This window comes from Chrysemys picta, chromosome 7 (genome assembly GCF_011386835.1).
Source record: "Chrysemys picta bellii isolate R12L10 chromosome 7, ASM1138683v2, whole genome shotgun sequence".
In the NCBI taxonomy this organism is placed as follows: domain Eukaryota; kingdom Metazoa; phylum Chordata; order Testudines; family Emydidae; genus Chrysemys; species Chrysemys picta.
Window position 1 is genome coordinate 69208781 of NC_088797.1, and position 22305 is coordinate 69231085.

General features: G+C 41.5%; 1 protein-coding gene across 19 annotated transcripts in view; it reads left to right on the forward strand.

The window, feature by feature from the left end:
• ZMIZ1 (zinc finger MIZ-type containing 1) overlaps window positions 1-22305 on the forward strand; it is a 497476-nt gene that overhangs the window by 57264 nt on the left and 417907 nt on the right. For all 19 annotated transcript variants that reach the window (XM_024107239.3, XM_024107235.3, XM_065553356.1 and 16 more), the window contains exon 2: window positions 17379-17501. The gene's annotated coding sequence lies outside the window, so the exon portion shown is untranslated. The remainder of the gene's footprint in view (window positions 1-17378; window positions 17502-22305) is intronic.

Consider the following 22305-nt stretch of genomic DNA (forward strand, 5'->3'; position numbering starts at 1 on the left):
AGCGCTGGTGAGGGGAGGGTTAGGCTATCAAGCTGCAGAGGATGTCTGTGTTCAGGGAGATGATTGGCAGGGCTGGAACACAACTCATTATACAAGCTGCAGCAGATAGGGGAAACATTAGTTTATGCCAATTCAAATTGCTCGAGTCCCTAGAGACCTGGTGATGTGATCCACCAGTATGAAATATTCAAGTTTTAATCATTGTTGCCTAGTGGAAGAACTGTAACTCAGTCTCCTCTAAAATGTTTACTCTACTCTACTTAAACAAATCTGACTATATGGAGAGTGCATGCAAATAAAGAGAGATGTTCCATAGCTATATTTTAAATTTCATTATATATAATTAAGAGATTTGATACATTGTTTTAGAGACTATTTGTATTACAGCATAATGAGCGTAGTAGAGAGAATGGTGGGAATGAGGTTAGTATTCTGTGTGGCTGAAGAAGAATAGGGTATGACATTTGAATATTATGAGTACTATCAGATTAGTGATGGTGCATTGTAAAGAACAGAAGCTGAACTAGTGTTTAGAGCCTCAACTTAAATGTGTGCCTGAAATGCTTTTGATTTTTTAGTAAAACCAGTCATTTTTTCTTTAACCGGTTTTTTTAATAATCCCAAATTTTAGTGCTTTTTACTTCGTTTGGCCATGCAATATGATCTCAATTAGCTAAAAAGTCCTGTTATCCAAAGTAAGGTCATGTACTCTAATAATTACGTACATGATGGTATATCGTCAGGGCTGTCCTTAGGGGGGCGCAGTACCCGGGGTGGAAGTGATGGATTGGTCTCTTCCGGGACCGACTGCGTCGGCCCATTGCACCAGCCTGCGGGGCCCCCCAAAGGGTGGGGCCCAGAGTGGGGGATTGGGGCTGGGGAGGAGAGAATGCGGTCACCCCAATTCGCCCTACCCAAGGGACGGCTCTGTATATCGTACTCATGAAAGTAATGTGTTCGCTGGATTAGGGGTGGGAAGAGAGGAGAAGAGAATGCTGCATAGACAGCCTGCCTCCCAATTGTATGACTCTTCCAGTGTGGTTCAGTCATTATGATTTTAGCTATGCGAAGGATAATTTAATAATTGCGACAGTTTTGTAAGTGACCTGTAAAGGGGAAAAATGGATTTGTGCCTCTCTTCACTTCTTAATTACATAAGGAACAACTTGCAAATCTTTATTCTTGGGTATTGCCTAACCTGGGAGATTCTTTGGCATAGTGGATCACTAATGGGGTTATGATAACATAGCATGATCCCAAGGAAATGAAATCTATTTACATGAGAGATGGCATTTTTTACTTTAAAGCTGTGGTTTGGGTATTTTAAAATACCAGTTTAACTCAATCACCCTACAGACATGCGGAGGACGGAGGAGAGGAGAAGCAATTGCTGAAGATTCAGCACTCTCCTTTCCTTATGAACTGACAGAGCTGTACTGTCCACATCTGACTCCCCAGGAAAACCATAGAAGAGATTAAAATCCCTAGTATTTCTAATGTAAGATACATATTTTTTAAACAGTACATTTCCAGAATTTTTCCCTCTGCAGTCACCTCAAGGTTTCATTTGTGAAACCAAATTGCCAGTTAGAAATAGATGCCATTAGTTGGCTATATGTTTTAACATAAAAATATAGATTGGAGGTGCTGAGCAAGAAATACCTTCCATAGGCATAATATAGAGTTCTGCTTGGATTCAGTTTTTTTTTTTAAACAGTCCTAAGTAAAATCACTTTTCTTTAATTGCAGTGAAGTATCTGTATAGAAGGTTAAGGTTTACTCAGAGAGCTGCTCCCTGCCACAGGAAGGATTCAAATACTGTCTGATTTCTCTTGCAAGGTGCCAGCCGGTTGATTAGTATTGATTGCTGAAGGAATTGGCCACTTGACTAGGAGCCGAATCAAATAATCCCTCCATTCTTGCTTCGCAAATCCATTGTCATGGAACAATCTGCTCTGAAGCTTTACATACACACCACACCATGATGGGAAATTCTCCCTCACAGTGGCTGTTATAATTCACCTTTAAAAAAAAAAAAGGAGTAGTTTTAGCAAGCAATGACTGTTGATTAAATGAAGGGTAGAGTTTGTCCTAATACCTTATCCTGGCAGGTTTTAAAAGAGTAAGGGGTGGAGGGTGGGAGGAAGGCAGACAAGAAATATGGGTTACTGGTGAAACTTTCAAAAATGCCTAAATGACTTGGAATTTAGGTTTTCAAATCTCAAGTGCTTTTGAACATCTTACTCTGTATCTACACTAGTCTCCCCCCCTCCCCCCCCTTACAAAATGTCCCTATTGTTACTGCCACTATCAGAGTGCTAGAGTAGAGGGGCTCCTGTGACCAGTGGGGAAGCCCTTTTAACACCATGTTATCTAACACTGCTCAGAGCAGGCCTAATTGACACTAGTAAAACCCCAGAGCCCTGTCTACCCTATAGCACTCAATTGTTGCTACTACAAGGAGAGTGGAATGATAAGGTATATAGGGAAAGGCTAGTGCAGAAGAGCTGTGGTGGCTGGTTGGAAAAAAAAAACATGTGTGTTTCAGAGAAACTCAATGGGTTTGTTTTTGGATTTGCTCAGACTCCAAGGGCACAATCCTGCAGCTCATATTTGCATGAGTATTCCCATTGATGCAAAAAAGAAAGGACTAACTTATGGGTAAGAGCAGGCCTTCGGCCCCAGTCCTACAAATCAAACCACACAAAGCCCTACTGAAGTCAGGATCCAGCTGCATGATTTTATTTACAGCATCAGGGCCTTGCTTTGTAATGTTTTTTGCATGTAGCCTACCTCTGGATTTTATTAATCTACTGGGAGCCGGCTATTTCTCTTTTGGTCCTTAACTTCCTCTCCTCACCGCAGCCTTTCCCGATAGTATTTTTGAGAAACCCCAGCAGGACTAATCTCCTTGAAACACCAGTTCTGTTGCTTTCAGTTGATTACAAATTTAATGTGTGTTAAATTATTTATCAAATAATAATGTTAGTAATCTTTTAAAAATATTACATTTCTAGGAATAGTTCTATATTTCAGGTTCTAGAAATATTTCTTATTCCTCCATATGAAGCTTTTGGAAAGACATAAAATCCCAATATAAATATTATAAGTGAACACGGAGGTCAGAATTATTCTTTTGGATACAATTTCACAAAATGGAAACCCATATACCTGTTTTATCTCTAATGCAAATTTCGGTTATCATCAATCTCTAAGGGACATGCTAATATACCGTAAGTAATACAGCTTGCCAAGTGATTTCCCCCCACACATTTACAAATATATATCCAAATCCAAAATTGCCAAATTCCATCTGAATATTCCTTACTTTAAATTTATCCCTGCTCCAATTATTTCCTCATTTTAAAATCAGTGATCGCAGAACAAAATTAAATAGGATAATGTGAAAATATTTCCATTTTAGAAAAATTGAAAACAACTTAATTCATAAAAGTGAGTTATGGTCGGCATCGCCAGGTGGCACTGGTTTTTGCGCATGCACCGGGAAGACAAGCCAGAGTGGTGGTGATTTGGGTAATGCAAATTTCTGTGTAGAGGCTGTAGTTACTGGAAGGAAGAGCAGTGGGAGCAGGAGAGTTTGCTCTCTGCCTGGTCTCTAATTAGAGTCTGTTCTTGAGCGGGGAGGGATAGCTCAGTGGTTTGAGCATTGGCCTGCTAAACCCAGGGTTATGAGTTCAGTCCCTGAGGAGGCCACTTTAGGGATCTGGGGCAAAATCAGTACGTGGTCCTGCTAGTGAAGGCAGGGAGCTGGACTCAATGACCTTCCAGTTCTAGGAGATAGGATATCTCCATTAATTAATGTATTTATTTACTCTTTAGGAACCAGACATTGGTGTTTGGGTGAGAACCCTGAGAGAAGGGATTACTTGTGTGCTGTAGTGATTGCTGCTGTTCCGGAACTGGTGCATATGTAATAATAAAATAAGTTACATTAAGAATATACTCAGACTATGAATTGATAATTTCTCCTCCATTGGGAAGTCAGCCAGCAAGGCCCTGACCATCTGCTGCTGTTTGGCAGGACATGATGCTGGTGTCAGAAAGGGATCCTACTATTAGAAAAAGGGCCAATAGTATTTTATAGAAATATTGAGACTGCAAGGAACACATGGCTATTTTTATTTAAACATGCAGGTCTTCGTTACAGAATATAACCAAGTATTTTAACACACCGAGCTCTTCAAAATACCTGTGTAATGTAGAAAGGATGAGGGGGAAGTTATATAAGTGAAGCATTGTTAGTCATAGTACTTTCTTTGAGGGTGGTAATTTGTTTTAATACACTTAGGATAATGAGTAGGCTAGGGTGTCTCCCCTTAGCTTTCAAGGTCACTACATTTTTAACATCTCCAGACTCTTGAAATGATTAGTAAAATTGAGAGAGCTGGTCGAAGTTAATTTCCCTATATATCGCAAAGAAATGCAACTGGACCCATTGGCAGGATTCTCTTCTCTCTTTGCCAGCACCACCCTGTGACTTTTAAGAGAGTCTCAGGCTATGGCTACCCTGGCGCTTTACAGCGCTGCAACCTTTTCGCTCAGGGGTGTGAAAAAACACCCCCCTGAGCGCAGCAAGTTACAGCGCTGTAAAGCACCACTGTAAACAGTGCCCCAGCGCTGTAAACTAATCCCCTCGGGGAGGTGGAGTACCTGCAGCTCTGGGAGAGCTCTCTCCCAGTGCTGGCGCCGCGACCACACTTGCACTTCAAAGCACTGCTGCGGGAGCGCTCCCGCGGCAGCGCTTTGGAGTTTCGAGTGTAGCCATGCCCTCAGGTAAAATAGGATCCGGAGCAGAATTGCCCTGATTATGATTTTGCAAAACTAGAACTGACCCATAGATTTTAAACAGCTCTCCCCTCCGTTGCACATGAAATGGTTTGAAATGACAATACCATTACAAGTATCAGAATACCATTACAAGTCCTTGATAGTGGGGATGCTCTTGCCAAATGATCTTTGTTTACAGATAATGAAATTTTGTCTCTTATGCTTGTAACTTCCCCCAGGTGTTCAGACCAGTTTTATTTATCAGCAAATGACTTATGAAAAGGACACCTTACTCTAAGTTTCAGATTAGCAATGGGTTGGTAATTGTTTGCTCAAATGAGTGGCCTCATTATTCTAAGACTTTCTTGTCAAGGGATCAGTTTCTGGAAAACCAACACTTTTTTGGTACAGCCATATGAGAGAAGTCCAAAGGTAGATGGGTACACTCTCTCTGAAAGAGGCCAATGCCAGATGTGGACCCACGATAGTGCAGCTAACTGTGCAACGTCATAATGGAACAGGCTATGAATTTTTTCTGATCTGCTTATACCCTAAAGCATGAGGATTTCATTGCCTTTATTTATTGGTTCACAGAGCACCCTTCCCATTTATCCTAGCAAAGGTAACTGTAGATGCTGTAGATCATTTTCATATTATGTTTTTTCTTGGAGAATTGAACTTTTTGTGGCCATTGGCTATGTCTCCTCTCCACGAGAGCTGCTTTAAGATATGAAGGAGGAATACTAGGGGAAATCTCAAATATAACGTAGAATGGAGAGGAGCTGTGGTCTCTTTGTGAATGTGTATTCTGTGAAAGAGGGAGAGTGGGCGTGGGCTCCAGTGATAATATATTTAACCTTAGCACTATAGCTGGTTGAAAATTGGAATTTCTGTACTACAGGAAACCGATATTTCAAAATGTTGTTTTTGACCTGAATTGGGGTGAAAATGCAAAGTATCCATTTCTTTTGTGGAATGGAAAGTTCTGAAAAATATGTATTTGGAAATGTCTAAACATTTCATGTAGACATTGCCCATTGAAACAGATTGTGTTAACGTTCTCAGATCAAGAAATTTTATTTTACTTTGGTTCGACAGTCATCTGTTCTCCATCCACTGAACTGCCTCAGTGCCTGATGTGAGTTGTAGTTTGGATGCTTCATGCCCCTATTCTAATCTAGAGGAACTCAGCCTATAGAGAAAAATGGAGACATGAGATACTACAGCTCCGATGAGGCATTATACAGCAGCTCAAGCAGCTACAGTTCATTGTTGCACTAACCCAAAACGAAAATGTTTTGATTTTCCAAATGGAAAATTTTCCTGTGGGGAAAACCTAAATTTTCCAGAAATTGCAATTTCCATTCAGAAAACATTATGATGGAAAACTCGCCATATACTAAATGTACCATCTCCTGTAGATGAAACTAGTAGAGGTTGGTAGGCTTCCCCATGGCATACCTGTGCAGATCAGTATCACTTATTTGGGGTCATGTTGGAATATTAAGGCAGTTTTTAAGGCACTTAAATGCTAGCGATAGATAACAGCATTTAAACAGTACCATATACAAGACAAAAGCATAAGAGCAAACAGAGGAGATGGTGATCAAGTATGTTACTTCTTGTCGTAACTTTAAAGATCTAATATAACAAATCTGATAAACCTAAGCACATGACATTGAGAAAAAAATAGGTGCAAGAAGCTTATCCTAATGAGTCAGATGTATTCAAATAACGATGAACCATGCATTCTCAGTGAAACTTAAATACAGATGAGCTATGATGGGTTACATGTAGTGTGGGGATGTATCATCCCTACACCAACCTAATGGAAAGTTCCATGAGGAGGTAAGGGTCACGATGGGACACTTGCAAGGTAATAAATCATGGCCTTATGTAAGGAACAGTTGAACCAATTGGTGTGGGGCTATACATGTGATAAACACATGATTCTCCTTCTTGTCCAATCCGTAGATGTGTGATTATAGCCTAATTGTGTTATGTAATGTTGAGAAAAAACTATAAAAGAAAGCTTGTAATAAACAGGATTGGATTCAGCTTGCAACCACATTGGTCATGTGCTTTATCCGCTCCGCATGCGACCCCACAATGTAGAATGCTACAAATTAATGGGACCAGAAAGCCCTCTCCTGTTGTGGATCAAAGTAATGGGTAATGTATGAGAAGGTACATGGAATACTGTGCTGTCTATTGTATTGGCTCATGGTAGGAACATGAGGTGTCCCCGTCCCTCTGAAGACCCCAGGACTTGTTTAATAATTCGCTCCTCTGCTTCCAGTAAATTAAATGTATTTGTATCCAAAGAAGAGTAATGCAAAATGTCTAAATTCACATATCTGAAGTACATAGACACGAAGGTGTAAATAGTGCCACAGTTTCAGGGGCTGTCCATTTTAAACAAATGACTTCATGAGCTGCAAAGGTGGCACAGGACAAAAAGATACCTTTCTAGACAGGCAAGCGCTGTTGATTTCATCACATAGGTCTAGGAGGCAAGGCCTGGGATGGCAGGAATATAGCTACCCATAATGTCCCTTGTTCAGCTTGATTGCTCAGCTTGTGTGTGATTTAACTGCAGTGTTGTTGGCATGCATGCCATGGAGCTGTTACAAGCACAATGAATTGTTGGACCCACCCTGATTTTTATCCTCCTTATCTTTGCAGTTAGCTAGCATTGTGGTAGACTGCTTATGGCCTGAGGATAGGCTAGCGCATTACTCTGAGGTTGACACTGGTGCCTGTCTCAGTGTGAAAGCTTGCGGTTGTTGCCTGTTATGTTAATAATCTGAGTTATTACTCTTGTAGTTAAGTATAGAGATGAGGATGAAATATTGTACTGAAATTGATTGCAAATGAGTGCTTGTGATGCAGCATAAAATCAATAATTCAACATTGTCATATCTTTTCATTTTACCAATATTATTGTATTACATTCCATGAGACTCGTTATCATACGAGTCATAAGCTGGTTTGGAAAGAGAAATTTTAAAGAAGTTTGATGCATTCCTGCACCAATTTGAAAAAAACATGTTTGGTGGGGGGTTTTTTGATGACAGCTTTTGATTGTAAACAAACATTGTACAAAATGTTTTGTTATGACAGCAGCTTTTCCTGGCTAGTTGGATATCAACATTTGGCACCATTTCATTGCTTGACTCTGCTTTCTTTAATTGCTTTCAACAAAAAACTCCTTAGGATTTAGGTTTGGGAGCAAATAGAGACTTAAATCTTGTGTGTTTAAGCATAGTTCTATTGTAACATCTAAATTATTTTTTTTACATGGAGAGAAATGTTCTACTTCAGTTTTTACGCTGATATGTACAATGCAGCATTCTGATCATCAGGAATCTTTCCTGGCAGTAATTTCTACTTGGGTTCTGGATAATGGGAACAGAGGCTCACAAACAATAATGTGCATTAGTGGATCTAGCCTGTATGTAGTTCTTAATTGCTTTAATTTACTGAATTTTTAAAAGAAAGAATTTCAGTGGATTTAGTGCTGGTTGAAAGATGCGAGGCTGACAGTGGAATATTGAAGTCTTCCTTTTTAGTCACAACGTGGGCCATGGCATTGCAGGCTTAACATCACTGCCTGGCCCATATATCACAACTAGAGCTGTGCAGATGATGGAAATTGCATTTCATGAAAGATTTAGAAATTTGTCTTTGTCTTTGTTCTGATTAGAAATGAAACCTGAAAAATTATACAGAAGAAAATTCAGAGAAAAAAGTTGATTTTGGGTGGATCAAAATGTGGTTTTTATTAATAGTAATTTCCAAACAAAAATCAAAACCTTTTGTTCCAAAAATGTTGGTTTTCCCCTCAAACAAAACGTTAGTGAAAGGGACACAGTTTTGCGTAGTATTTCAGCTTAGACCCACCTGTATTCTCTGATGGATGGTGGATCCCTTGAAGTTTTTTCTGTTCAGATGTAGGATGCAGCCTTGACCACGGAGGGTTCATATATGGGAAAGAGATCAGTCTGTATGCAGATCAGCCCTTGGCTTTTGTGCTGAGACTACCAGTTGTTATTGGTGGGGGTGGCTTGCCTTTGTGAACAACCCATTTTACATTAGCTGCCAGCTAGTTATCAGTGTGTGGTGAAATCTTGGCCTCACTGAAGTCAGTGGGCTCAGGATTTCACCCCTGGTTGCTACTGAGATAGATTAGATTTGAACTAGAGAGCAAAGGGCCTGATCCTCTAAGTTACTGAATGCTTCCTGGATGATACCAAGTGCCTTCAGCACCCATTGAGGCTTATAAGAGTGGAGGGTGCCTGCCACCTTACACATTGGACCTTAAATGAGGGGAGGTGGATAGCCTGTTACCACTCTATGAAATCATCCAGTTCCCTGTATTGCTAACAACAAAAATCTCCCTTTTCCCTATCTGCTTCAGCCCCTCCCAACAGAACTCTTTTTTCTTCTCCATTCACGGTGAACAAATTCATGCCTTCAGGATTTGTAGTCTTTGCACTGTGCTATGTGATAGCTACCCAGTGAGATGCTCTGGAAACTGCATTAATGATTGATAAAAGCTGAGAGCTGTTTAATTTTTTTCCTGTTCAATGGCTATCAATAATTTAATGCACTTACTGTATGTTTTTAAGAAATAGCACCCATTTTACAGGCTTGGGTTTGGCAGGTTAAATGATTCAAGCTTCACAAATGTTGTTTTGAGGAGCTAGAGGTTTTCCCTTTTTAATTAAAAAAAAAATATGGGGACATGAGGTAGAGGTATTTCTCTTGAAACAAATGGTTCTGGTTTTTCAGTATCCTTTAGTTCTGTTGTAGCAAGATAGCTGGTTTTCTGAATCGCTGAAAACTGTTTCAAAGCTAAATAAGAACCTGTGTCTGCTGTCATGTTCGCATGCTGCCCATCGATAATGGAAAGCATAGGAGCCTGACATGGTGTAACTAACAGGGATCCCCAAGAGAACGCCACTCTAGAGAGTGTATCCATGTGCCTGACATTCCTGCCTTTTCTATTCTAACCCAGGGCTCAAGTCGCACAGAAATGTTATTTGACTTGATTTATCTGCATCCAATAATCAAATTCATTTATAAAAACAAAAAACAAAGAGAGGGGATTACTTCTAGATGTAACTCTTGGGATCATTTGCCTTAGCCTGGTACCGAAAACTGCAAATCAGGAATTAAAGTAGGGTTGCCACCTGTCCAGTTTTTACCCGGACAGTCCAGGTTTTGGCTTCTGTGTCCGGGTGCCATTTAGGGTTGCCAGGTGCCCAGTTTTTGACTGGAAAGTCCAGTTGAAAAGCGGACCTGACAACCCTAAATGGCACCTAAACCAAAAGTCTGGTTACCGCGGGGTAGGGGGAGGCACCAGGTCATTAACCTGCACCCGCCCTCTCCTACCTGCAGACAGGCTCCTTGAGACAATCCAGCAAGCGACTGACCTGGGGGAGGGGGGGCGGGGCGGGGGGGGGGAGCGATGGAGGCGGGATCTTGGGGCAAGAGGCAGAGAAGGGGGCGGGGCCTCTAGGTTACCAGCCCTTAGAAAGGTGGCATCCCTGAATTAAAGAGAGGGGAAAATAGATATTTGGACTGATATAACTGGGTCTCTGCTTCTCTGGAAGGCACCAGTCCTATGAAGTGCTGAGTGTCTTCATCCATAGTCATCTTTTGGAGTGGAAGGCACTTGGCATCTTGCTAGATTTGGTCCTCAGGCCTTGTGTATAAAATAAACACACACTGCAAAATTCTACTTGCCCTGGATGTATAAATTACATTGATGAAATAGTCCAATGTAATTTGCTTTCTTCTTGTTGGTCATTGTGGTTAAAGGCTGTGTGAGTAAACTTAGTGCCTGGGATGGTAAATTTAAATGTGTGTGTATGAATATGAATATAAATATTAAACTTTGTTTCACGTTGACAAATGGTTTTCTTGTCTTTTTCCAGGTTAGAATACATTTAAGAATAGTTCTTAGGGTGTATTTGGGGAAGTATATATAGGTATAACATGAAAATGACCAAAATAAACCTTTAACGATGTAAGCAATAGAGCTGGTTGGGAATCTTTTAATGAAATGTTTTTCTGTCAAAAAATGCTGGTTGAACAAAATTGAAACTTTCTGCAGTGTTAACAAATTTCCAGTTTTGAAAAAAGTTGAAATGGCGATGTTGTTTTGATGCTTTCAAAATGAAAAGTTCTGTTTTAGGTTTGAAACAACTTTTAATTATTAAAATAAAAAGAACAGTTGAGAGATGTAAACCAAATTTTTGTTTGAATTTTTGGTTTGTGGAAGTTGTTGAGTTGTTGATTTGACTTTTCATCCCCATTCAGGATGCGAAAAAAACTTTGTCATCTTGAACATTTGTTCCTGGGATAAGAAAACACTTTTTCACTCCCCTGACTGACAAAAGTGCTATTGAAGACATAGCCTTAATCTCTCTCTCCCTCACTTTCCCATCAGTAAAATGGTGATAATACTTTCTTTGTCTTGCCTACTTACCTTGTAAACTCTTTGGATCAGGGACTTTCTCTTACTATGTATATGTTCAGCATTAATACAATGGGGCTCTGATTTTAGTTGATTTCTCTAGGTATTACTGTAACACAAATAATAAACTTTTGGGCATGGTCTTAAATAATCAAGAAACAAAACCAGATTATAAACCAAATCACTTTTAACAGAGCAGTTACCCAAATCATCTCTTCTCCTTCCAAAACCCTGGCACTGAGTGTGTGGTGTGTGTGTGTGTCAGTCAGAGAGAGAGAGAGAGAGAAAGGGGGATGGGGGATAGGTGATCAGTCTTGGTCAGGAAATGATGAGGAATAACTTCCCCCTGAATTGTTTCAGAGTGGTAGCCGTGTTAGTCTGTGTCAGCAAAAACATCGAGGAGTTCTTGTGGCACCTTAGAGATACGCCCAAATAAATGTATTAGTCTCTAAGGTGCCACAAGGACTCCTCATTGTTTTTCCCCCTGAACTGTGATTTGGACGGCTTAGGTAGGCAGAATGCTATAGCTGTCTGGAATGGATATTGGCAGAACTACCAGGATTAATACTCCTACTCTTGCAAGCACAGTGGGATTTTTGAATGATAAAAAATGGGTGGGATATGTATGGCACCTGCAGTAGAACAGTGCTCCCATGGCCTTAGTGTTTACCTACAATTATCTTGCTTAGGCTGAGATCTAATGAAACCTCACCTCACGCTGAATGTGGCTGTAGGCTTATATTTATTAAAAGTTAGATATGGCAAAATTATTGGAATAAATCCTTGATGAATTTATCAACAGATCTTGTGAGAGAGCTTGTGTTGTGAATATGTGGATCTTCCCTTCAATTAGGATCAGTTACTGTTGATTACAATGAATATTGAAGTTTCTGTGTCAGTACTGAATGTCCTCTGTTCTCCATTTCTGTATTCTCAGACTATGTTGTAGTTTGTGTGTATTTACCAACACTCCATTGTGGTAGGCGCTGTACAAACACAGAACAAGAAGATGGTTTCTGCCTCCCAGAGTTCACGCTGGAAGTAGAAGACTAGTGTTAACAGTTGCAGACAGACATGGGGGAGTCATGTTTCATGGTTACAGGATGAACTGTGCCTTAGATCGCTTTAGTCCCTCTGGAATGCAGTTCTTATGTGACTAGCCTGGCTTCCTGCACCTCACTGGATGGAACCACTCTAGTCCAGCCACTCTGACTGGATATCTGGGCTGCAGCCACCCAGTTTCCAACCGAGTTAATAACACAGGCCCAACTTGGTTTTGCCACCTGTAATAGTTTACCTTCAGGAGCCTGTGACAGTAATAAGGCCTAGTCTAATGTCTAGATTTATATCGCTCAGGGCTGTGAAAAATGTCACACCATGTGCAGCCTAGTTAGTTCAACCTAACCCACACTGTAGACCTAGCTAGGTTGATGGAAAAAATTTTCTTTCAACCTAAGCATCACCTTTCATGAAATGGGTTAACTACTGCGTCAGGAAAACCCCTTCTGTCAACAGAGGAAGCGTCTATACCAGGGGTAGGCAACCTATGGCACGCGTGCCAAAGGCGGCACGCAAGCTGATTTTCAGTGGCACTCACACTGTCCAGGTCCTGGCCACTGGTCCGGGGGCTCTGCATTTTAATTTAATTTTAAACAAAGCTTCTTAAACATTTTAAAAACCTTATTTACTTTACATACAACAATAGTTTAGTTATATATTATAGACTTATAGAAAGAGACCTTCTAAAAGCGTTAAAATGTATTACTGGCACGCAAAACCTTAAATTAGAGTGAATAAATGGAGACTCGGCACACTACTTCTGAAAGGTTGCCGACCCCTGGTCTATACTATGGTGGTACAGCTATGGCACTATGACCATAGCTGTACCAGTGTGGCTGTTGTAGTGCAGGCATATCTTAAGTATGCAGTGACACAAACAGCATCATCAAAACAAAGCATAATTTATTCATTCCTCTAAGGTACAAAGCATGTAGAGCAAAGGATAAAAACAATAAAAGGCCTCTTGGGTCATATTTACAACAGCTGGCAAAGAAAGTTTAAGGTGTAAGTTCCTCTCATCTTATCTAACTCCATCTAACTGGCAGGGAGAAGCAACTTCTCTGAGTACAGCAGACTACTTAGGCTCACCCTTGGGAAGAGTCATCCATTCTGGGCTGCATGGAGCCAGACAGGGTATTGTCCAAATTGTTTCCCTCAAGGACCCTTGTCTTTGCCATTGTTTCATTTCTCTTTACAGCCTCCTTTTGATTTAACTCCTGGCCACTGGTTGCTCGTGAAGTTTTTGACTGGCGAGGCATAAATCACAAAATAGGCTACCCAGTGTTTAATTGAATAGCTACTAAAAGCTGTCCTTATTTACAGTGAAGAAGCAGCAGGTGAACCCAGGAGCTGGAGCCGCTACCCAGCCCAGCGTGGGAGGGTGGGAAGAAGAGCATAAGGCAGGCACAGGGCTTAATGGCAGCTCCTCACGCGCACACATGGGGTCAGAAAGGCGCAGGGTGTAGGCCTCATGCCCGCAACTCTCCTGCATCCTGGGCTGCTACAAACCTGCCATGGCCTCACCAAGCAGTGGTTACCACAGCAACGCCATTATAAAATGACTCCTGGGCGTTGTTAAATTGCCATGGTAACAAGGCAACTTCTTGAGGCACTATTAGGTATGCCAAGATTTGAGTCTCACGTGGCACTATGTTCTTCAAAGTTTCTGGCATCGTGTTTCACCACTGGAAAGAGTGAGTTATGACATTTAAGCCTAGTGACAATTTGTCCTTAAATCTGTATATATTTATCAATGAAATAAAAAAGAATATGCAAAATGTATTTTATGGCTTTTGGGAATTCTTGGTTTGGCTGTGCCTCACTTGCCAGTGTCTGGGCTCCTGGCATTTAGGCAAGTTAATACCACAGATAACCTGAGCGGAATATGATCTTTATAAAAAGAAGTACTACACAGAACTCCCTTTCTTTTGTAAGCATTATGGCAAAGGAGGATAATGCGAGAGCTTTGCAGATGTTTTGCTTTTCCGTAGGTCCCAATTCTCTTTTTGTTCATGGTGGGAAGAGGACTACAACTATCTCTAAAAGAGCAGTGATTGTTGAGTCCTGGCTCTGGACCTAGGTGAGGCTTGTGACTAGAACTGGTCAGGAAATGTTTGAGAAAACTGTTTTTTGTTGAAAATGCCAACCCAAAGCTTTTCCTGAAAAAGGGTGAGTTTAGGGGAAACATTCATCAGGAAAGGTTTCGCGGGACCAGGATGGAATTGTGAAAGCAAGAGATGCCCGCACCCCTTAATCTAGAATAGCCAATAGCTGAGTGGTTAGGATACTTACCGGGGATGGGGAAGACCCAGGTTCAAGTCCCTGATCTGTTTTAGGAGAGTGAAACTATGTGTATGATTTTTATATATAATATGTATTTAAAACATATATGACATTTAACTAGTATAGCGACTCCTAACTGGCTCCACCTGACTGGTGTCTGTGGTTTTTATAATCATCCGTACAGACTTTTCATCATAATGCTGCCTAAAGCGTGTCTTTGATTTAATAATTAAAAAGGAAAGACGGATGTATTTGATTTGTATCACTGATGAATGCAAAATAAGTGTGTGTATTTCTTTTGCTGTCTTTCCCGACATGGTCTGTGGTGAGTCTGTCAGTAAATATTGATTAGTGCATTGCCTCAGGAAGTACATATGTCACAACCAGTTCATTGAGGGTCATTTCTTTTCAGTTCTCCACAATCAGGGCTCTAAGCCTACTCCCCTTTGCATGAAAAAGTGTCACATTTTGAGTACTCTACTTATTATCTGAAATTGGTTAAAGGCAATTTAATGCAAACAGCCGTGGTACCTGATGTGTAGAGGAGATGCAAATAGGGAAACTGTATATAATTGTGCTTTTCTACTATGTGGGAGAGTCTGCCGTTAGGGTTTTTTTTTTAAGATAGATGATTCTTTTGTATCTTAGGATCTATCATTCTGGATCACTGGTTTATTTTGTCTGGGTACTTCAATGGGCAGATGTAGCAGAGCTGAACAGGAGACATTTTGTGCCACTGATCTTTTTTGTTCTTTATCTCTCTCACTCCTGTTATGTGCAGTCTCTGTGTCTTTTCCTCCAGGATCTTTGTTGAGGTTTTCATTGTTTATTTACACTATTGTTGTTACTTTGTGAATTCTTTTTTAGGCCATCACGTATCTAGAGGGGAAGCTGGTCAGAATTATCTTTGCAGCTTTAAGTCTGCCGATCAGGTAGAAAAGGGTGAAGAGTAGAGGTTTAGTCCCCCTGGCAGATGCAGAAGCGGTGGCCTTTTGGAATTGGAGAAACTGTACTGTGCATTGAATGGTTTTAAGAACAGATTTCCTTACGATGGGGTTGCCTTCCCTTTTCTCCCTGTTAGCTTTCCCAGCATCAGATAAAAATCACCTCTTTAGCGAGATCAAGTGGCACAATTAGTCACTTTTTGGTATTAGATGCATTTGTTTTTTCTTTTTGGGGAGAAGGGTAATCTTAGTTTCTTCTGTGTTCAGACAATTCATACTCAGATTTTTCAGGGACAATTCTTTAAATAAACCCTCAGTCAGAGAAGGGCAGAAAGCAGTTTGCCATTTCCTCAAATATATTAATCAGGCAAATTTATTTCCTATGTATCTCTTTGATCCCCCCCGCCCCCAACTTGTTTGCCTTTCATTTGGGGGCTAGCCACCAGTGAGAAGAAGAGGACCATGAAATATGAGACACCTTTGAGTACTCCCTAACATTGGTGGTAGCTGTGGGGGAAGGAATGGAACAGGCTGTAAACATCTCTTTTTCTGACAGTGGTATGTGAAGGGGGAGGGCAAGTTAGTCCTGACTGGGATAACAGAAATGAGTGAAACTCTGTGAGAAGCTAGAGGCTGAGGCTGAGCATTGGGTTCCTTGTTCTAAGTTTCTCTTTCGGCTAAGGGTTATGCTAAGCCTGCCTACGGCTGTGTCTGCACTATGGATAGCCGCTGTAAGGTCTCCTGTGTAGCTGCTCTATGCCAGCGGGAGAGAGCTCTCCCGCCAGCATAATTAAACCACTCACAATGAGCAGTGGTAGCTGTGTTGGCAGGAGAGCCTCTTCTGCCCACATAGCACTGTCCACACCAGCGCCTTTCTTGGGGAAACTTGTGTCAGTCAGGGGTGTGTTTCTTCCTTGGACATCCAGTTGTGGCATATGGGGCCAGAGATCCCTCTGAGGGGAGGGATTAAGCTATTGTGGGAGCTGAGTTGGGAAAGTTTCTGTTTTGTGAATTGGCTTCTTCAGTCTGGAGAAGGGTTGTTGGTTTGTACCTCAGTCTGGAGAAGGGTTGCTGGTTTGTACCTCAGTCTGGAGAAGGGTTGTTGGTTTGTGCCTCATCTTATTGGATTGTATTTTAAAGTATTTGTTAAAGAACGTAACCTGGGTTAGGAGTTCCTTGGTGTTTGTATACACTGGAATGAAAATAAAAAATAAAAATATTTAAATTTGGTAGTGGTTATTCAGATACGTCATGTGTTGGTATTAATGTTCTTTGATAGGATGAGCACACAATCATTTGTATGTGTGATTTTTAAATGTCTGTGTGTGCGCACGCATGCATGTGTACGCATACTTGGGCATGTGACTTTAAAATCCTCCATTGTTGTTTTGCCAGTAAAAGCAGCTAATGTGAATGTTTTACAGAAATGGGCCTGATCGTGACTGAGGCAAATTCATTTGAATGAATACTTGGGTATATTTTAGCATCTCCCTTGCAATTATCCTGTTGTAGGCTATTTTAGGATCAGTATCTTGCTCTTTAGAGTCTTCCCACCCCCACCCCTGGAAAACATTTGGTTTGGGTAAGATATCTGACAGTTCAGATCAATCCATGCTCTTTTTTTTTTTTTTTTTTTAGCAGTTGATTTGGCCAACACATTCTGGACCTTGACATGATCAGCAAATCAGTACAGCCATGGATGGCTATTTTGGGGCTGGAGAAATGGGGCGGGACTAAGGAGTTGCTGTAATCTGCTGCACCTTCAAAGGACAAGAAAGCTGATATTTACCTTTCCCTTTTCTGTTTTTTCTCTCTCTTAGGAAATACTGTGTGTTACAGACTGAGACATCAATCCCAGCTCACCCCCCCCTTTATTTTTTCTTGCCTGAATTAGAAGCTCCAGGAATGTGCTAATTGGCGGCGGCCTCTTCAGGAGGTAAAAGGTAATTGTTATCTGCCTGCTTTAGGTGTCTTGCCTGTTAAACCTCTTTTGGAGCAGGTGGGAAAGGAAGGGAGGGTAAGGTTAGAATAAGCTTGTCAATGTGGAATTTTTATTTTCTTAGATCATCTCCAAGTTGATGAGGATGGTTTTCCATCCTCTTCAATGTACTCATGCAAAGAGAGGCTTCTGTGTATGTTCCTTCATGTATACAGTCCTGTCCTGTGCCTATTTCTACGTGTAGGACAGAGGGCTCATTTTTAGCAACTGCAGGAAAAGGTTTGCTTAAAATGTTAGTAGAAAACATAATGTGTTAAAAAAACGACCAATGCATTGGTGGAATGATGACCTATCTGCATTAGCTTAGTTCCTGGGCCCCTGCCCTCCACCTCAGGTCCTCTGTGGTCATTTACAATCTCTTGTTGCATCAAAATGATGGAACAACAATATCAGGGGAGAAAGGCCTCCCATTGGGCAAAATACCAGTTCAGGTAAAATGACCTACATTTGAATAACTCTGCATTTGAATCACATCTTTCCTTGAGATTTGGAAAAGATTGTGTAATAATCGTAATACCTAGATCTTACATAGCAATTTTTATCAGTAGATGTCAAAACACTTTACAAACGGAATCAGTATCAATATCCTTTTTTTACATATGAGGAAAGTGAGGCATGGGCGGTTGTGACTTGCCAAAGGTTACACAGGAGACTGGTGGCAGAGCCAAGAATTGAACCCAGGTTTCCTAAGTCCAAATCCAGTGCCCTTTTTTCTACACTATGCTTCCTTCCAACTGAACTTGTTTTTCATGTATTTAAATGCTTCTAGTTCCAGGCAGAAGTGCCAGAATATGGTATGTGTGAGCCTCTATGTAATAAATTCCATGGCCATAGATGATGGCGTGATCTTATGTAATCCTCACTCATCTTTCCATTTCTTGGAATATGGTTTATATTCCATGTCCACAATGCCCTGCAAGTTAATGATTGCAAAGCAGTTTCTGTCCTTACAAGCATTTTAGATGAACCTATCTTAGAACATGTTTTTAAATGTTGTTACTTCCTGCTGAGACTTTCAGGTGATGCTAAGAGAGTTAAGTGCCCAAGTTCCATTGAAAGCCAAGTTGATTTGAGCACCTAATTCCTTTAGGCTCCTTTGGAAAGCCCATTGTTTATTCTTTAGCTCTCTGTATCCTACGATAACTGATTCCTAAATGAATCATTCACCCTGTGATTCAGGGGCACCCATGGACAACAGCCCCATAGACTGTTTGATGCAAAATGTAAAACCTCAGACTAAGTGCAGATACCGCAAGGTATAACTTGCTGACCAAATGACAAACTGCAGGTACGCAAATCTGCCTGGAGCAGTTCTGTCCCATGCTTGCCACCGTGCTGTTGACAGTGGGGAAGAAAGCAAATCCTTTATTAGAAGGGCCCCTATTGGGTGACTGATTACCTTCTGAAACAAAGCAATGGACCTTTCGGGTTACTCTTTCTGGGGAGCTTCAATTGATACTAAGAGACAAGCAGAAACCTACAGACCAGTTGAAGCATTCTAATGGAGTCTTCTGGAATTTCCCTAGGGCTCCTTCTAGGTAATTACCTGTCTATCACTTTGTCTCCTATCTTTTAATGAGGGAGGAGTGCTAGACTCCCAGACCACTAATCCTTATTACTGTAGAAAAGTAAGTTTCACTCCTCCCTTTCTCACCTTTGAAAAATGGCACCAACTACCCAGCTGGCTTGGCTCTCTACATCTTGTTTAAAAATGGCTGCTAACCTTTCTCCCTGGCTGCCAGACAAATCATGGGAATCTCTTGACTACTTCAGGCATGTATTCCCTGAATTAGCCATATGGGTAAGAGGGAGTTGATAGGGAAGAGAGGCTAGCAGAAGCCACCTCACAATCCCTAAGTCCACTTTCCCCCAGATAGATTCTTTATTAGAGCTGTGGGATATGTTCATTTCAAACCCAGAACTTGGAGCAAATTGACTGAGATTTGCAAGCCTGTTCTGACTTGGAGTTCTGGGCAAAAGCCACTGCAAAACCTGGCAGTTCCAGCTGAGTTTGCTTACAGTCTCTGGGTTCTTTCAGACCCCAAAACTCTCAGGGACTGGGTTAATGTAAACCTGTAAACCCAAATCTCACAGGGTTGTGGAGGGGTTTTTGGTGGGACTCTGCTCATTAGCCTTGGGCGGGGGGGGGGGGGGGAGTTCTGTTTGTGTTTTGTTTTGTTTTGATCAATCATATTTTTTTCACTGAAAACTTTTGCATTTACCCTATATTCCCAGTCTCTTCCTGTGAAGGCGCTGCTTTGGGACTATTGCCATTTCTCTTAGGTCAGGGTACTCGGTCTGTGCCTCTGTTACCTCAGCATAGTACTGGGTTTTTCCTTGGATAACCCCCTCTCTTCCTGTTGCTGGCTCACATTACTGTAACAAGTCAGAGATATTTTCCTCCTCCTCGGCTGTTGCTTACGCCAGGAGCTCAGACATAAAACCCCTTGTCCCTATATGCCCCTCTTTTCTTTATTCTTCACCTGACCAACATGCCAGAGGTCTGGGGAGATCATGGTGGTTTTGGGTGATGTCCTTTTCCAACTGCTTCCATGTGTCAGACTCCAGGAAATGTACATTGTTAAGCCCCTTGACAGTACCTTAGTGCAGCATGTGTTTTTAACTGTCTGCTTATGTATGGTATTTAAGCAGCAGTCTGCTATCAAATGCTATCACCCAGTCTGTATCCCTTGGGGAGAAAAGCTTTAGGAGAAGAGGTGGGACATGGTAGTGATATTTTGGAAACAAAGCAAAAGGAAATTCTCCCAAGTTTGTTGGGCTGAAACCTTTTGGGGGGAGGGGGAGGGAAGAAGGAAAGGTATTCTTGCTGGACTTTGAAGTATTTTTTGAGGGGGTGGGGAAGGAAGAAATGTCTGATTGTTAAGTAGCCAAACGTTTGCTGAAGTTTCATGTTTGTTGTTTCATAGCTATACGTGGAGTTACCTTTTTTGTCCTTTCTTCAATTAAACTTGGGCAAAGATTTTTTTTGCTCCTAGAAAGTATAAATCATATACAAAGGTGAGACCCTGTTCATAATTGACACACTTAGAATAACAAGAAGAAAAAAGTGCTTTCAAGATTGGAGCAAAGTCATCTCTTTATTTTATTTTTTCCCACTCTCCTAACCCATCTCCAGAGAAAAGGTGATACAGCTTCTAGCTAACATATTTCAGGTGGGTGACGCTGTGATATGTTAAGCGGTGTCTGTAATAGCTTATCTACTGGTGGTAAGCTTACTCTGTTTGTATTTCTCTTTTCACACATAAATCAAGTTAATAGTTTTCAAGACTTTGAGCAGTGTTTCAACAGGATATTTGCTTAATGTCTTTTTTTTTTTAAAAAAAAGCTTTTAAGATAGGTTTTGAGTTAGGATTTCTAGTACAGCAAACATATCCAGTGTCAAAGCTATGAAGCTATCCAGAACCCATCCAGGAGTCAGACTTCTGAGTCCCAATGAATTAACAGCAGAGCTTGTGTTTCCAGGGGTTCCAGTCTCTGGAGACCTAATCTTCACACAAGCCTTAAGTCCTGATTAAACAGTATATCACCACTTAAGTGCATGCTTAACTTTAAGTTATGCTAAATTTTAAGCACATGCTTGTGCTTAAGTACTTTGATGAATAGGGATGGACTTAAGCACGTGCTTAAATGATTTGCTGAATTGGGGCCTTTCTATACATTGACCCTGTAATCCTTCAGTAGCACTCCTTGGATGGGAGGAGGAGCGCTTCATGGAGGCTTGCATTTTCTCTCTGCCTGAAGAGCTCTCTTTAAGCGCTAGTTATGCCTATGCTTGGAAGGATTAGATTTTTATTGGTAAATATCAGTAAACGTCGATTTCACTTTCCACCCACAAACCAACGAAAAAATATTTCCATCAATAGTAATCAAAATTTACAGATACTCAAAGTAAAAAAAATGCTCCCTGAGTATTTTTTGAACCATTTAAGAATATTTACTTTGTATATTTTGACATGTGATGCTGACCATCTGTTACATTTTAATTGTTACAAAGCTTTAACATCTTGAATGTCATCAGTGTCCACTGTCATTAAATAACCATTGGCTGACCCCTTTCCCCATAATTCTGCACAGATTTGAAAATTTAAATTGATAAAAATAGGAAAAATGCTTAAAATAAAAATTGATAATGTAAAATTATATTTAAAAAAAATCAAATTCTGCCAAGTCTTGTTATACCATATAAGACAGAGGTGGGCAAACTATGGCCCGTGGACCGGATTTGACCCACGAGCTGTTTTAAGCTGGCCAGCAAGCTCCCGCTAGGGCAGGGGACAGACTTTGTGGCTTGGCCCTGCTCCGGCCGGGTTATTTGGTCGGCAGCCACATCATGCGGCTTCGCCCTTCTCTCGCGCTCCATCAGGACGCTGGATTGGGGGGCCGCACCACGCGGCTCGTCCCTGCTCCGTCCTGGGCGCTGGGTCGGGGGTCCCGGAAGCCGTGGCATGGCCCCGCTCCGGCTCCTACACGCTCCAATGGCCTTCTCCGGTGCGCCAATGGGAGCTGCAGGGGTGGTGCCTGCGGATGGGGCAGTGTGCAGAGCTGCCTGGCCGCGCCTCCGCATAGGAGCCAGAGAAAGGACATGGCTTCCGAAAGCCACTTAAGGTAAGCGCCACTCGGCGCCTGCACCTCTGAGCCTCTCCCTACACCCCAACCCCCTGCCCCAGCCCTGATCCCTCTCCCGTTCTCCAAACGCCTCAATCCCAGCCCGGAGCACCCTCCTGCAC